We start from the raw sequence: 14,565 nt of genomic DNA on the forward strand, positions 1-14,565 counted from the left end.
GCACCGTGACAAAGACCCGAGTCTAACACTTTTGCATGGTCTTTTTTTTTTTTTCTTTACTTTTTTTTTTTTTTTTTAAACAGGAGATATTCAGCAGGCATCTGTTGCTGTCTCTGAAAAAAAAAAAAAAAAAAAAAAAACAGGAGCATTTGTCCCACCCATAGATGATGTCACAGCACTGAGCGAAAAAAAAGGGTATACACTGCCGGAGAGGGGACAGTTACAATTAAGCTAGTTTTCTGTCTATGAAGTTCCTCTTCCATGAATTTTAATGTAAAATAAAATGTTGCTTTTATCATACGATTGTCTTTTTGCATTCCAGCTTGGAAGGAGAGTTAACTTTACTCTCTTCAGTGCTTCACTAGGAAAGAAATAGCATTGCAGTTCCTGTAGATCCAAGACCAGCACCATTAATGACCACAGCCTGCTATTCAGAAATGGACAATTTATCATCTGTATGATTTACACAAAGTATTGACAAGTGCAACTACAGAGGACACATTTTTTATGGACAAATTTTGCGCTGTCTGATTAAGGACGTGTCAGTTCCACTCGTTTGAATGTAAGTCTGCTGTTTTACAGGGAGGTGGCATGGTGGTGCAGTGGTTAGCACTGCCGCTTCACAGCTAGAAGGTTTAGGGTTCGAATCCCGGCCTCGGGCATGGGATCATTCTGGATGGTTCCAGGTTTGAGTCCTGAATGGATGGATGGATGGCGGGCTCTACAGGGGTGCTTCTTGCTAACTTGTTTGGTGAAAAATCTGATCGGCAACAACTGTGAGAGGGTTGAGCGCCACCTACCTTACCAGCGGCAGACATACTTCCGTCAATACAAAATATTCTTTTCCTTTTACGTATACTGGAAAACAATCGTCCAAATAAACTGTATAAATGAGCCGTTCACTTGACTGCAGCTGCACGGGTGATTGTTCTTTCTATCTGTGTTGTTGCTACAGTAAAGGGTCAAAGGTTTTATCGTCGTGGCAAATTTTTGCCTGAACAAGTTAGCATCGATACATCTTGACGTGCAATTTGTCTTTGATCCTCAACAGTTGTCTGTGAGTCACTCTTTGGATTCACATGCACAGTTGCAATCAATTATAGTTTTAGTTGACTTACAGGAAAAAAACAAATGCATAAAAAAAAATCAAAGATAAACTAACAAGCCTTTTGACAGGACAGCATACATTTATCTGCTCCATACGGACAGAAATGAACTCTTTTTATCCTAAATGATGTTACCCAGTGTATCAATGCTTTATCAATGATCTCTTTCTTTTGGTGATATTCAAAGCTTGTGAGTGTTGGTGAGGTGTTTAAGGTGAATATTTCTGCTCCCCAATCAGTTCTGCTCCATGAATCCCATGATTTTGTGTTACCATTCACTGGCTCGTCTGTGGACACCAGAGAAACTGTTTACACATTTAAACCAGCAATCAGAAGGTTATGAAAAAAAAAAACTTAAACGTGTGGAATTGGGTGTCAAAGTTGACTTAGTGAAGTACAAACACAAACACTCCGTCTACGTCTACTTGACTGTCCTTCGATCAGTGCTGGCACGAGCCTAAGCAGAATTTGATTTTGCCCTCCCCCCCTTCAACACCACCATCACCACGCCGAATAAAATGTGCATGACAATTACTGACACAAATGTCACATGATACTGTTACATTATCAAGTATTAATGCAGACAGAATGTGAACAATTGTCATTCATTCATTATGTTGTCACATCTTACAGAGATGGCGGCACGGTGGTGCAGTGGTCAGCACTGTCGCCTCACAGCAAGAAGGTTCCGGGTTCGAGTCCCGGCTCCATCACAGGATCTTTCTGTGTGGAGTCTCCATGTTCTCCCTGTTCCTGTGTGGGTTCTCTCTGGTACTCCAGCTTCCTCCCACAGTCCAAAGACATCAAGAGAGGACGAGGCTGATTGATACTCTAAATTGACCGTAGGTGTGACTGTGAGAGTGAATGGTTGTCTGTCTCTATGTGTTGGTCCCTTGATGGACTGGTGACCTGTCCAGGGGGAACCCTGTCTCTTGCCTGAAAGCTGCTAGGATAGGCTCCAGCCCCCCCCCCCCCCCCCCCCCCCCCCGCGACCCTTAATAGGATAAGTGGAAGAAAATAGATGTATCTTTAAGATAATTAATATGATTGAAAAAAATAAACAACAACAAAAAAAAGCAACAAAAAAAAAACAGCTTTCTAGTAGCAATGAACACACTGAAAACTGCAGGTTGTGATGAAGGACTGGATCGCGCAATAACGCACAACTGCTCTATTCTTTAAGTGTATGGAGATACAACGGAAGTGATTATATCAACATGTTTCCGTCACGCAACTTGCCTTCCACCTGACATCATTTTGCAAGGGTACTTTCTCTGCATTCTGATCTTTGCTCCATTAATGATAATTTTTGACACACTCAAAAAAAGAAACAAGACAGAGCATTTTTTTTTGTTTTGTTTACAACAACCCAACGATGGGATGGAGCCTGACGTCTCTCCTGAGCTGGTACAGTGGCATGGAGGGACGTGTGGCTGCATGTGGGGCTACCTGTCACTTAGCTGCAAGATGGACTGCAAAACATTATTTTAGTTAGCAGTGTCCATCAAGTGGTTTCCATCGTCATCTTCCACTTATTCCTTACTAGTAAGGGTCGCCGGGGGGGGGGGGGGGGGGGGGGGGCTGGAGTCTATCCCAGCATCTACGGACGAGAGGCGGGGTTCAACCTGGACCAGGTCACCAGTCCATCGCAGGGCCGACATACAGAGACAGACAACCATTCACACTCACAGTCACACCTACAGTCAATTTAGAGTATCAATCAGCTTCGTCCCGACTTGATGTCTTTGGACTGTGGGAGGAAGCTGGAGTACCAGAGAGAACCCACACAGGAACAGGGAGAACATGGAGACTCCACACAGAAAGATCCTGTGATGGAGCCGGGACTCGAACCAGGAACCTTCTTGCTGTGAAGTGACAGTGCTGACCACTGCACCACCGTGCAGCCCATCAAGTGGTTTGGAGCAACTAAACCAGGCGCCATGGTGCGTATTTCTTGGTGCATCAGAAGATGGCAGTATATGCAACGTTGTGCATGGCTGTAACAGGCAGCAGAGAAGAAGACAATATCATGAAGCTGGATAAACAAGAGGTTGTCTTATTGTTTTTTGTCTCCCAGTGGAAAATGGAGTTAGGTCTTGAGGAATTACCTTCGGTCAGGAAAGTTTCAGTTGCTCTTTGGTGCTCGCTGTTATTGGATATGTTGCTTGACGTTCGCAGACAATGGCAAAGTTTTGGAATATCTATGATGACAAAAGTGGCAGAAACAAATCAAAGACATGAGTTAAAGTTGCATTGAATTCGGGGTTTCCTCTCCTATTGTGCAAATTTGCAGTTGCTGTTTTTTAAAGAAATAACAACCATAGCAATAGAAGACTTGTTTGCAAAATGTTTCCCTAATTTAATGTGACACTTCAAAATGTGCATCAATCAAAATTTGATGGAAACACAGTAAGAAACTCAGGCATTTAGAGACAACATAGCTTGAATTCTTGCTTTTTATGCTTCTTCGGCTTTTCCGTATTCTTTTGAAGGTTTCACAACCCCCCCCCCCCCCCTTCATTATGTTGGAGGATGTCAGTAAGTAATGGAGTACAATATGGAGTTGAAACCTGTTTGACAGTAGAGAAGACAGACCCCCCCAACACACACACACACACACACACACACACACACACACACACACACACACACACACACAGTGTCTCTGAGCATGCTCAGTCCCTGCTTTCCTCCACAGTCACTCATAAAAGTGTTCCCATTCTCTGTGATTATTGCAATTTACTATAATTGGCATCTATGACATACAGATCCAAGCCCCTAAGATGTGCATGTACCATGCTCTTTTCTGCTCCATTCACATGTTGCATAACACATGTGAGTTACTGGGTCACCCTTGCTCCTCTGATATAAATAGTATCACATGGTTAATGCATTGGTGCCTTCCAGTCACTCCCTTTTTCTTGCTGTTCATATCTGTCAAACGCCCCAATTGACTCCAGATGACCCGATTAAAGGTGTGTTGTGTAGGGAAAGTTCATCATGCTGTGTTCTTTCTTCATGCAACTGCACCTTCACTCTGGGATGTTTTGTTAGGTATGTATGCATTACTGGAGACTAAATGAGGGGTTCACTTGATGTTAATAGAATTTTTGACTGATGGAAGAACAGAATCTCACAGGTGAATGCGTGTTCAGCTTTGGTCAGTGACAGGCAGCAGGGTGTCCGCTGTCTCACCATAGCCGTTTCCTTGGTGAGACAAGCTTCTAAAAGTTAATCCTGTGCAATTACAGACACACACACACACACACACACACACACACACATGCGCTCACACACCTCGCAACTGACCCCAGATGACCTCCTCCCTCTTCATATGGGATGGTTTCACACCCGTAGTTTTCTTGCTGTAGTGTGAATCTGTTAGTTTGCCAAAATGCCTCACAACAAACCACATGGGAAGACACACTCAGATGTATGTGCAGCAGGAGCAAGAGAGTAAAGACAGTCAAGAAGGTCCTGCTTCACACTGGTCTGCATATTTCATTTTCATTTTTGCATATACTGTATCTTTTTTCCTTTTCATCAATGAAAGTGGCTTGTGCTACTCCATCAAAAAAATACAAGAACGTTCGACTTCGCCGCCTTCACATGCAGCTCATGAAGTCAGGTTATGGGAATTCAACTGGCAACAGCAAGACAAAACAGGCCAAGAGGTTGCTTGATCCCGCCAGACTCTCTATATATATAAATATAAGAGGCCGGTGAAAAGACAACCAAGTGAGGTTCTTGTGACATTTTTTTTTTCCTCCCTGTTTTCAGTCATTTAGCCAAGTTAGCTCAAAAGTAGCATGAGCTAATGCTACAAAATCATCATCAGAAGCCACTGAGGTTGATAAGCTGTTGACGTCAATAAAGTGATGAGGCCGTTACTAATAATTAGACAAAATCACAAAGAATAAGGACAAAAGCTGAAGTTCATGAACTCCCTCAAGCATTCAGAGGGATGTGACTTACAATGTAGGGAGAAGCCCAAGAGAGGGGGGCGTTCATATGGTCTCTTTTTGTGAACAAGGTGAACATGACCCAATTTGAAGAAAGTAGTAGTCCAGTGGATCAAGCGGTTCCTTCATCTTTTGTATGTTTCCTGTTTAACATTGCAACATTGCACAACCTTTGTGTGTTCTTCAGTTCTTATACTACCAGTCTGTCATTGTGTTCTGCTGCATGTTGTCAGGTAATCAGCTGCTGCGTGCCCTTATGTTCTGTACCTGTCTCTTGCATAATCAGGCCAGTTACATTTTAGTTCCAAGTTTCCTTTCTGTCTTTTTCAGATCCTTTCTTCAGATTTTGTAGTTGATCCTTCTTGTGTTTTGTTTTGTTTTGGCAAAAATCTTTCTGCAGCACCTGTTTGCCTGCTCCTGCATCCACATTTGGGTCCACTTGCCCCCACAAACACTGTAGCCACACCGGAGGGTCATAGCTGCTTGCAAACTTGATATACAACAGTGTACCTGTCAAGCTTTGATAAGATTAAGATTCAACTTCATTTATACATAACGCCACTCATCAATGATGAAATTGGAGGCTTTGAAAACACACAGCTCTGAAGCACAAAGAAATTGTTGCTATGCTACGTAAAAAGCCCAATCAAAGTGCAGCTTGTTGCTCACTGAAGCACCACAATGTTCCAAATTCTTACACTTGAACTGCAGATAGCATCAGGAAAGAAGGGAAACACACATGCTAATCCTGTTGCTTTGTTGGGGGGGGGGGGGGGGGTGAAACAGACCACATGATACATCACATAAATAATATCCACTATTGATCATTAAACCATATACATTACATTCTACCATATATACTACACCATTCCTGATGGAAATCTAATGTATTTTTTATGGCATGAGAGTATGAGAGTGGAATGAATTACATCCATTCATGACGATTAAATATGGTCATAAAAATGAAAGACACTCAACATCTGCTACAACACTGACGTGAGGTTGTACCAGAGTCCCAACATACATACAAATAAATGAACATGCCTGACATACTTGAAAAGTCAGGTCATTTTGAAAAAGATCAATAATGATGGCGTGTCCTCGGGGGCTGGATAATGTGTCACGCCACCTTCTAATTCTATGTATGTTTGTGCTGTTACATATAACACGCAGTCAGCCAGCAGCGTAACACACCTGCTCATCTTTCTACGTGAGTAAACCCAAAGCTCACCACCCGCCAGGCAGGCACTGCACTACTAACTGACCCGAAACACTCATCTGTCCTCTACACTGGAGGGTCTCCAACCCTAACATGGCTCCGGAATTAGCATGGACAAGGTGCAACACTTGATGCAAACTAGCTATTGATGGCAGACTAATAAGAAGCTGTAATACTGTCCTTTACCTTACACGTGTCCCTTTGAAACTCCCAGCAAATTGCTAGATAGAAGATTTGGGTGTGGTGCATATTTAACCAGACCCTCATGGCCTTTTATTGATACAATCAAAATGAATAATTAAGTGTTTGTAAAGGTCTGGCATGAGGTTAATCTTCTCAATGGTTTATCAATATCAAAGCAACATGTCTGTGACGGATATGTTGTCCAACAGAGTCTTTAGTCACTCACCTCTTGGGTGTTTGCATGTGTGTGTTTTTAATCCTCTTTGTTTTTCTACATTACACTCTTCATCCTGCTATTTTGCCCTCTCGCAACTATAAAGAACACATTCCTGTTATTCCTCTGGCAAAAGGATAACTCGTGGCATTATTTGCATTCAAAGAGCCCTCATTTTTAGCGCTGCTTGAAATTAAACTGTCAAAACCGGATGCAACAGCCGTCTCGCTAACATGGAAACAATCAAAGTCAATAACAAAGCAAACATGGATGCACCACTACATTCCAGAAATATATACCACTTCATAGATAGCATCATTTTTTCAAAAATAGCACTTTAGCACCCCTTCTTCTATTCCTGTCTGTATTCTACGTGGGATTTCTACACAGAACTCCTGCGAGAAAGGGTTAATGAATTCCTCACACAGATAGATATTGCCATGGAAACAGCTGCGTGACTGCTTGCAGCTTGTATACACACAGGAGGGAAAAAAAACAATGGTGCCAAAGGTATTTTAAAATTCAGCAAGCAGAAGCTTTCCAGTGCACATAGCTGCATTTAAGATTTTTTTTAACAAGCACACAGCCGCAAAGAGTGAGGTGTAGCCACCTTGCACCCTCACCCACCCACGTCCCCCCTCCCATCTCTCTGTCTCCATCTTTCAAATTCAAAGGAATGTGATTGGCACTGGAGATGCATTTGCAATAGCCACGGAGTTAATGCATTCAAAAATATGAGTCTGTATGTGGTGGATGTAATACTGCTCTGTCATTTCCTTTGCAATAACAACACGCACACACACACACACACACACACACACACACATGCTCTCACACAATTTCAGCAGAGAATAATTAATTCACAATATGAAACAGAACCTTCGGCAATGTGCCTCACGGCTGAGCTGGAAAAGAAGATTGAGGGCTGCGCGATGCTGCTTACACTCTCAAATACAAAAACGTACAAATATACAAAAAAATACGCATGGCTGCACACACATGTTGTGCATACATACATGCAATTATTATTTGTCCCTTAAGATTATACAAGCCATGATTTACAAAAAAATAGGTGGTTTAGCACACCATGCGCTGCTAGGATAACCTAATCCATCTCAGCACAAAACCATGTTCTTTCAGTGCCATTAGCCATCCTCCCAATGGTGAGTCAATAGTGTCTGCCCAAATTGACTTTTATGCTTGAGTCTGCAAATATGGCTCTATAGGTTGGTTTCTGCAGCATTCACCTCTGGGCACTCAGTTGCTGAGGCAAAATAACAGTGTTTAGATTCATAAATATTTTGAGATGCATTGAAAAGCTTTTAAGTCCACAGAGAGGACTTGGCATAGTGATGCAAGGAAGCGTGTGTGCTGCAAACGCAGAGCATGGAGTGTTCGGTCAACAGATAAACACGTGAAAAAAGGTCAAACAAACCGGGACGAAGCATTTAAAACATCTGTCGGTTGATCTGAAGAAATTGAGTTGTCCTCTTGCCGATTCAGAATTAAAAGTTCCTTCATCACTTGAGGTTGGTGGGGGGTTTTTTTTCTTCCACCAATCAGCAACAAGACTGAGGAATTCTCCCAGGATGTGAACCACATTCCACCAGCATGTGCCCCGTCCATTATTCTAGAAGTGAGTGTTTTCAGTGACATACTCTCTACACAGTTATGTTGTCCATGAGTAGCAGTTTTTTCTCCCTGTTAAGACACCGATGTAATAACGGTGGCATAGGACAATTAATTCAGGTATATTCCCTTTTTTGGGAGTTTGTTGTCCTTTTTCATCTTTCTTCATCGTCTCGACGTTTTCCTTCTTGGTTTTTTATGTTGAAAATGGTGGGAGGAGCTGGGGGTGGGGGGTTCTCAGCAGGCAATTGGACTCATTCCCAGTGGGGTCGACCTCCGCCAGGCCGCCACCTTCTCACCTGTCTTGTTGAGGATTGTCTCACCTCTTTTTGCTGACAGTATGGTCCTGGTGACATCATCGTGTATGATCTCCAGCTCTCACCGGTTCACTTTGGAGTCAAGTTTAAAGAGCCTGCGGATGAGGACCAGCACCTCTAAATCTGAAACCGTGGTTCCCAGTGTCCACTCCAAGTCCTTACTGGTTCGGTATTCCAGCTAAAGTGAGGCCACGGGGCAGACCAAAGACGAGGTGACCAGGTGGAGGGACCATTTCTCTACATGGGCCTGTGAACACCTCATGTGGCCAGAAAAAGGAAAGTCTGGGGTCCCCAAGTGGACCTGCTACCTCTGAGTTTCAGTTAAGCGTGTGAGGAAGGATAGATGACCCAGATGGACTGGCGGTGGGACGGTCGGTCGTTGAAATTAAAAATGATAATAATTCTTCATTCATTCAAAAGTGAACAGAAGCTCTTTCCATAAATCCAGAATCACCATCTATAATCAGTCAGGAAAGTCTCAGGTCACGTGCTCACAACTGCTTATTTAGTTTTTCCAGCCATATTCATCACGGTTAATTAAAAAAAGGTGGAACCCAGACACCCCTTAATCACACACTTGGACCAACTGTGGTCAAGCGTAATTACACAGCTGTAAGTAGATCAGAAATGGTACCAATTTCTTTTCTTTTTTTTTTAGGAATTCCTAGTGGGATCCAACCATCCGCTGGGAATGTTTAATTGATGAGATGGCTCACAGCTGCCTGAAGATTAGGAGACTATCTCTGCTTATCACACTGACACCAAGAGGTAAATCATAAAGAAAATTATGGGGAGGCTCTGTGACTTTGTCAGGCAGGTACGTGGAGTGATATTATCAAATTTGTTAAATGAGCCGTGGATGGACACTATCATTTTTAATAGCAGCACATTACAAGCTCATACAGTGACGTGCAGACAAGGCATTAAAATGATTTAAGCCTTTTTAACACCAACGTTCCAGTGTTTCTGATCATCAACAAAGGCAAAAAAAATGGGATTTTATGAAAATATAGACTATTTAATAATTACTTGTTGTCATGCAGACAAGGAGGTTGTTGCCTGTCCTTCATCAGCATCTGAGATTCTTCGTTCTCATCTCCATCATCACCTCTGGAACGAATGCATTTCATGTCTGGATTAAAAAACTGACCAGAAATATTATAGCTGCTGTGACTTCTGTTTTCAGCCTGCAGAAGGTTCTCGATTCCTTTTTGCTGGGGATATAAATCATAAAATTGTATCAAGACCTCCGCAAATGTCAAATGATTTATAAAAAGAGTAACAAAATGCAAAATCACACTTTTTTCGGTTGTGAACGAATCTTCTTTCGATGCCAGTCGACTGCTCGCTGTCCTCCATCTTGGGACACGTGAAAACGGAAGTAAGCGGTGAAGGGAAAACGTCTGGATTCCAGCGAAAGAGAAGGTTCCATTCCAGAATAAGGAGGAAATCTCAGCGCCTGGTGGCTTGTGTTGATTAACTGATATCGATCAATAATCCTATCAACTCTCTGTAGATATATTATGGTCATTTTGCACGACAGGGCAGTAAAATCTTACTTATTACCCCCTTCAAAGTAATGTGGGGCTCTTATTTATTGCAGACATTATTTAGCCTGATTTTTGCTTGTGACTCGGCTCAGGTTGTACCCTGACATTGAATCTCACCACATTTCTTCTTTCATAACTGCTGGCAGGTCGGCATGTGACATACAGGAAACAATGTATCTTTAACATTTCAGCATCAAAGTAGTTACTGATAGGAGGAGGGACGCTAATGGAAGTGTAAGGGTTGTGCCTGTGTACGGGACCTTAGAAACATAAGTACATAAAACAAACATAAATATCGTCCCATGATTTCATGTTTCCTAGTTCTGCACATAAATTGGAGCGGTCAGTACTCGCTGACTGTTTTCTAATGTTTTCTCTCCTGATTTTCTTGATAATTATTACTCGTTAAAAATGAGGGGAGCTGGAAGTGTGCAGACCTCCACCAAGGCCAACTTTGATGAAGATGCTTACGAAACCCTGTGGTGATTAATGTTCCTCCAATATTTCTAATATTTGTATGAGAAAGTAACGGTCTTAATCCTGCAATATTGGGCAAAAAAACCCCAAAAAACACACTTCTACATACAAGCCACTGTTAAACACAAGTTTAATAAAAATCAGCCGGGAAGTTTTCGGCTGATCCCACTAACAGGAAAACTACCCAGCTAACAAGCAGAAAAGTTTTGTTTTTTTGGGGGGGAGTTATAAGCTAAAATAAGATTAGGAAGTGCTGTACTACAAGACTGTGGTCACCCCTGTGTTACGCTGTGACTTGATGAAATATTGTCTCCTATTTCATGGGTTGTTAACACACAGCACCTGTCAGGGCTCAGGACGTGTCCTCAGACACAGCTGCCTGCTGACGTTCAAACTCTTGTCCAAACAGCCAATCAGAGCTCATCTGTCAAGCTGCACAAACCGTTCCAGGGTTGCAGCCTGTTGCACCTGCACACTGAGGAAACACAGCAAAGAAATTTGTTTTGTCTTCTCTGTCATGACGTAAACTAAGATGTTGTTGCCCTCCGGATGAAACGTTAAAATCCACCTGAACCTCAACAATCACCATCTCAGTGGCATACGACATGAACTCATGATGTTGTTCTGTTGGAGGCTTCAGCTCAGGACTGCAGGCAGAAAGCACACATCAGCCCGCAGCATATCCTCCTGCCCTCATGTGTTTTCATTTGACCTGAGTGGTTCCACTGGTGGCGCATTTCACACCAACATTCATAATTCTGTGTTTTCTGACTTTGGCTGCAAGTGATGCACTGGCTTCATTTGCAAAGAATGTGTGGAGACCGGCGCCTCCTATGGAAACCTGACTCTCGGATCCCTGCAAGGCCAAGCGTCTAGTAGCAGGTGAACCCACATTTGTGAAGGCCTTTGTGCATACTCAGCTGAACAGACAAACGGCTGTGCCCACACACTCAGAGCCAAAACAATGAGCTGCTGCACTCGCTAGCATCACGTTACTGGCTGACCCGTAACAAAAGTGCGTTAGAGTAGGGGGGAGCACCGAGTCCTGGATGGCCATTGTACTCCAGCACCTATTTCATACAACTATCACGTGTAATGGCAGAGTGAACAGGAAAGACAACGGTGAGCCACTGTGACAGATGGCTTATGTATAATAATCCAACATCATCATGCCTTGTGGAACACGACTCAGCCTAACCATCGTCAACAGTCCATCATACAGGTTTTTGGAAAATGTGGTTAAAATACACCCGAAAATACACCCGAAAATACGGCACACGTGAATTTCAAAGTGTTTATTTAAAATCATCTGTACTGAAATTGTTTTCAAACAAGATTGCAAAGGGTGTCACGATCCTTATCCCGTTGAAAAAGTAAGCGTGAAGCAAGATGTGGGGAAGCTGAAGCCTGTTGTTTGTTAATAGCAGAACTTTAAACTTCTAAGCAGTGTATTTTACGAATCAAAAGTGGTGTTCATTTGTGAAGTTTTTCCTTCGTAAGATAACATGTAAACGCCTGTTTGCCACAGAGCTTGTTTGTTGGAACGGTCTAAATGCAAAAGTCCATCTAGCCTTTGGTCGAGGGATCGTGACGTAACCTTCCAGGTTTGCCAACAAAACACGCTTCTATTTTCGATGTTTTCAAGTCAAAATGATTGGTCTGGACCAAAATTATCCTAATATGGCGGTCATCACCAATTATTCCTCCATGACTTTACATCTAAATGTGTAGCAGTTCCCCATTGTCAGAAACAAGTTAGGCGCTCCAAAATAGACCCCCATATAACAGCAGTACAGAGACTGACAGTAAAGGTAAACGGAAGAAAAAAAAATCTCTGCATGGATCCTTTAGGTGATGTTGGTCACTACAACCAAAGCTTGTAAGAAAAGAGCTCCGATCTTGTTGCAGGCTATTAATCTGTAACATTATCTTAGCTTAATTTATTTTTGGATGCACAAACATGAGTCTTAGTATACTTTTACTGAACTGTAAGAGAATGAGTCTCAGACTACGACCACGAAGCGCGTGGTTTAGTTGCAGCTTGCAGTTATTGCTTGCTATCGAGGTTATTCCATCGAGCCTTTGTCCTGTATATACTGTAAAATTAAATGACAGCAACTGTAAAACCCAAGTACAACCGTGAATCAGTGTTACTGCTTTGTCAGCCAAGGTCACTGACACGTCCGTCATATTCACTGCGTTGCTGACAAACGCGCCCTCTTACAAGATGGCTATTAACCATAACACTATCCAAATAAAGCATCATGTGACCCAGCGAATACTTGTTTTAAACAAGCTCGGAAATCATCAGAAAGATCGTTCTTATGTGGCTTTGACAAAAATTGAAGACCAGCCAGCATAAAGAGGCAGGATGGGCTCAGGTCCATCATCTTCTGATGTCTATAAAGGATCAGTGAGTGGCTAATCGTTTGACATTCTAGATGCTGTCGAATCAGTCCACTGTGATGAGCCACAATATGCTGCGTCTCTCTCATATTGCAGCCGTGTGATCCCATCTGTGGCAGCGAGAGCACAGGTGTCATTTTAAAAGAGGAAATCCCCCCCCTGCTGGAGAAACTATAGATCAGAAGAGCTCTCCTGGCAGATACGCTGCTCATATTTTCACTGCCAATAACAATTTTGTCCGGATCTCTGAGTCCCTGCATTCCAAGCTAATAACATACTCACGGGGATATTTTTGCAGTGACAACAAATACCTCCTTTACATACCTGACGGAAGACAACAGCGTCCACCGGTTCTACAAATGAATTACTGGGGAGTGTTTCACTGTCTCTGCTGCTCTCTCACAAGCAGAGGTGTGTCAGCTAGAGTCTGACGTGTTCCTGAAATAGATGCAGCAGAACACAAATTAACCATCTTTTCCTCTTGAACAAGCTATTTACTCAGCGACGGCCTCTCATATTCCAGGAGGGATGAGTTTAAAAGTCTTTAACTGAGATGCTACGGGAAGAAAGTAGACCACAACCATGATTTGTTTTTCTAACAAATAACTGAATCAGCAAATGTGCATTTTCCTCCCAAAAATATTCAAGTCCCACTTCAGACAATGTATGTCATACATACTGTATCCAATTATTGTATTACACAAATCCTGTACTCCCACCAGTGCTCTCATCAATAACTGTTAGGCTTTTAATTGCCAAGTTTATCTTTGTGCCAAAAGATAAATTCTCCAAAGATGAAGCAAAATAAGCACCAACTGCTCACTGCAGTGCTCGTGTGGGACGATGCAGGTACGCCGTCACACTCAGAAACACACTTTCCACTTCACTTAGGAGTTCGAGTTCATTTTTTTAGCCGTTGGAAGTTTTAACAGACTCGTACGAGCAATGTGACTAGTTGGCGTTCATGCCATCCAGATCCCTATACAGGCCAAGTCACTAACACAGATCATCTGGCTCATAAAATCACAATCCAAGTATCCAGATCCACCCGTTAATCTGTCCTGGCACTATCAGTTGAGAGGATTTGCAGTGAAACAACTGAGGCCAGCATTGTCGGCCATTTGACACCGTGCTAATGATGCCAAGAGGTCTCATGTTTGACACCAGCATATGTAGTGGCATATTGCCACTTCCACTTCCATGGTTAACCCTTCTGACAGGTTGTTTTGTTTGTTTTGTTTGTTCTTTGGTCTTCCCTCTCTGTTCTTGTTCTTTATTGCAGTCTGGCTGAAATAATTAAGGATTTATTTCAAAATCTGCAATCAACAGAATAAAAATATTTTCCTGTTTTCTTTTATGATTTTACAGGCTAAAATCACTAAAACTGCTTTATTTCCCTTTGCGGATCATGAAATAATGACATCTAGTGAGGGCGTTTTTAAAAATTTTGAATTGCACAATTAAGGATAACCAAAACCTTGTATGTTTGTGATATGTTCCAG

The sequence above is a fragment of the Aulostomus chinensis genome, chromosome 15 (assembly GCF_037954235.1).
Source record: "Aulostomus chinensis isolate RoL2024-O1b breed Wild chromosome 15, RoL_Achi_v1.0, whole genome shotgun sequence".
Lineage (NCBI taxonomy): Eukaryota > Metazoa > Chordata > Actinopteri > Syngnathiformes > Aulostomidae > Aulostomus > Aulostomus chinensis.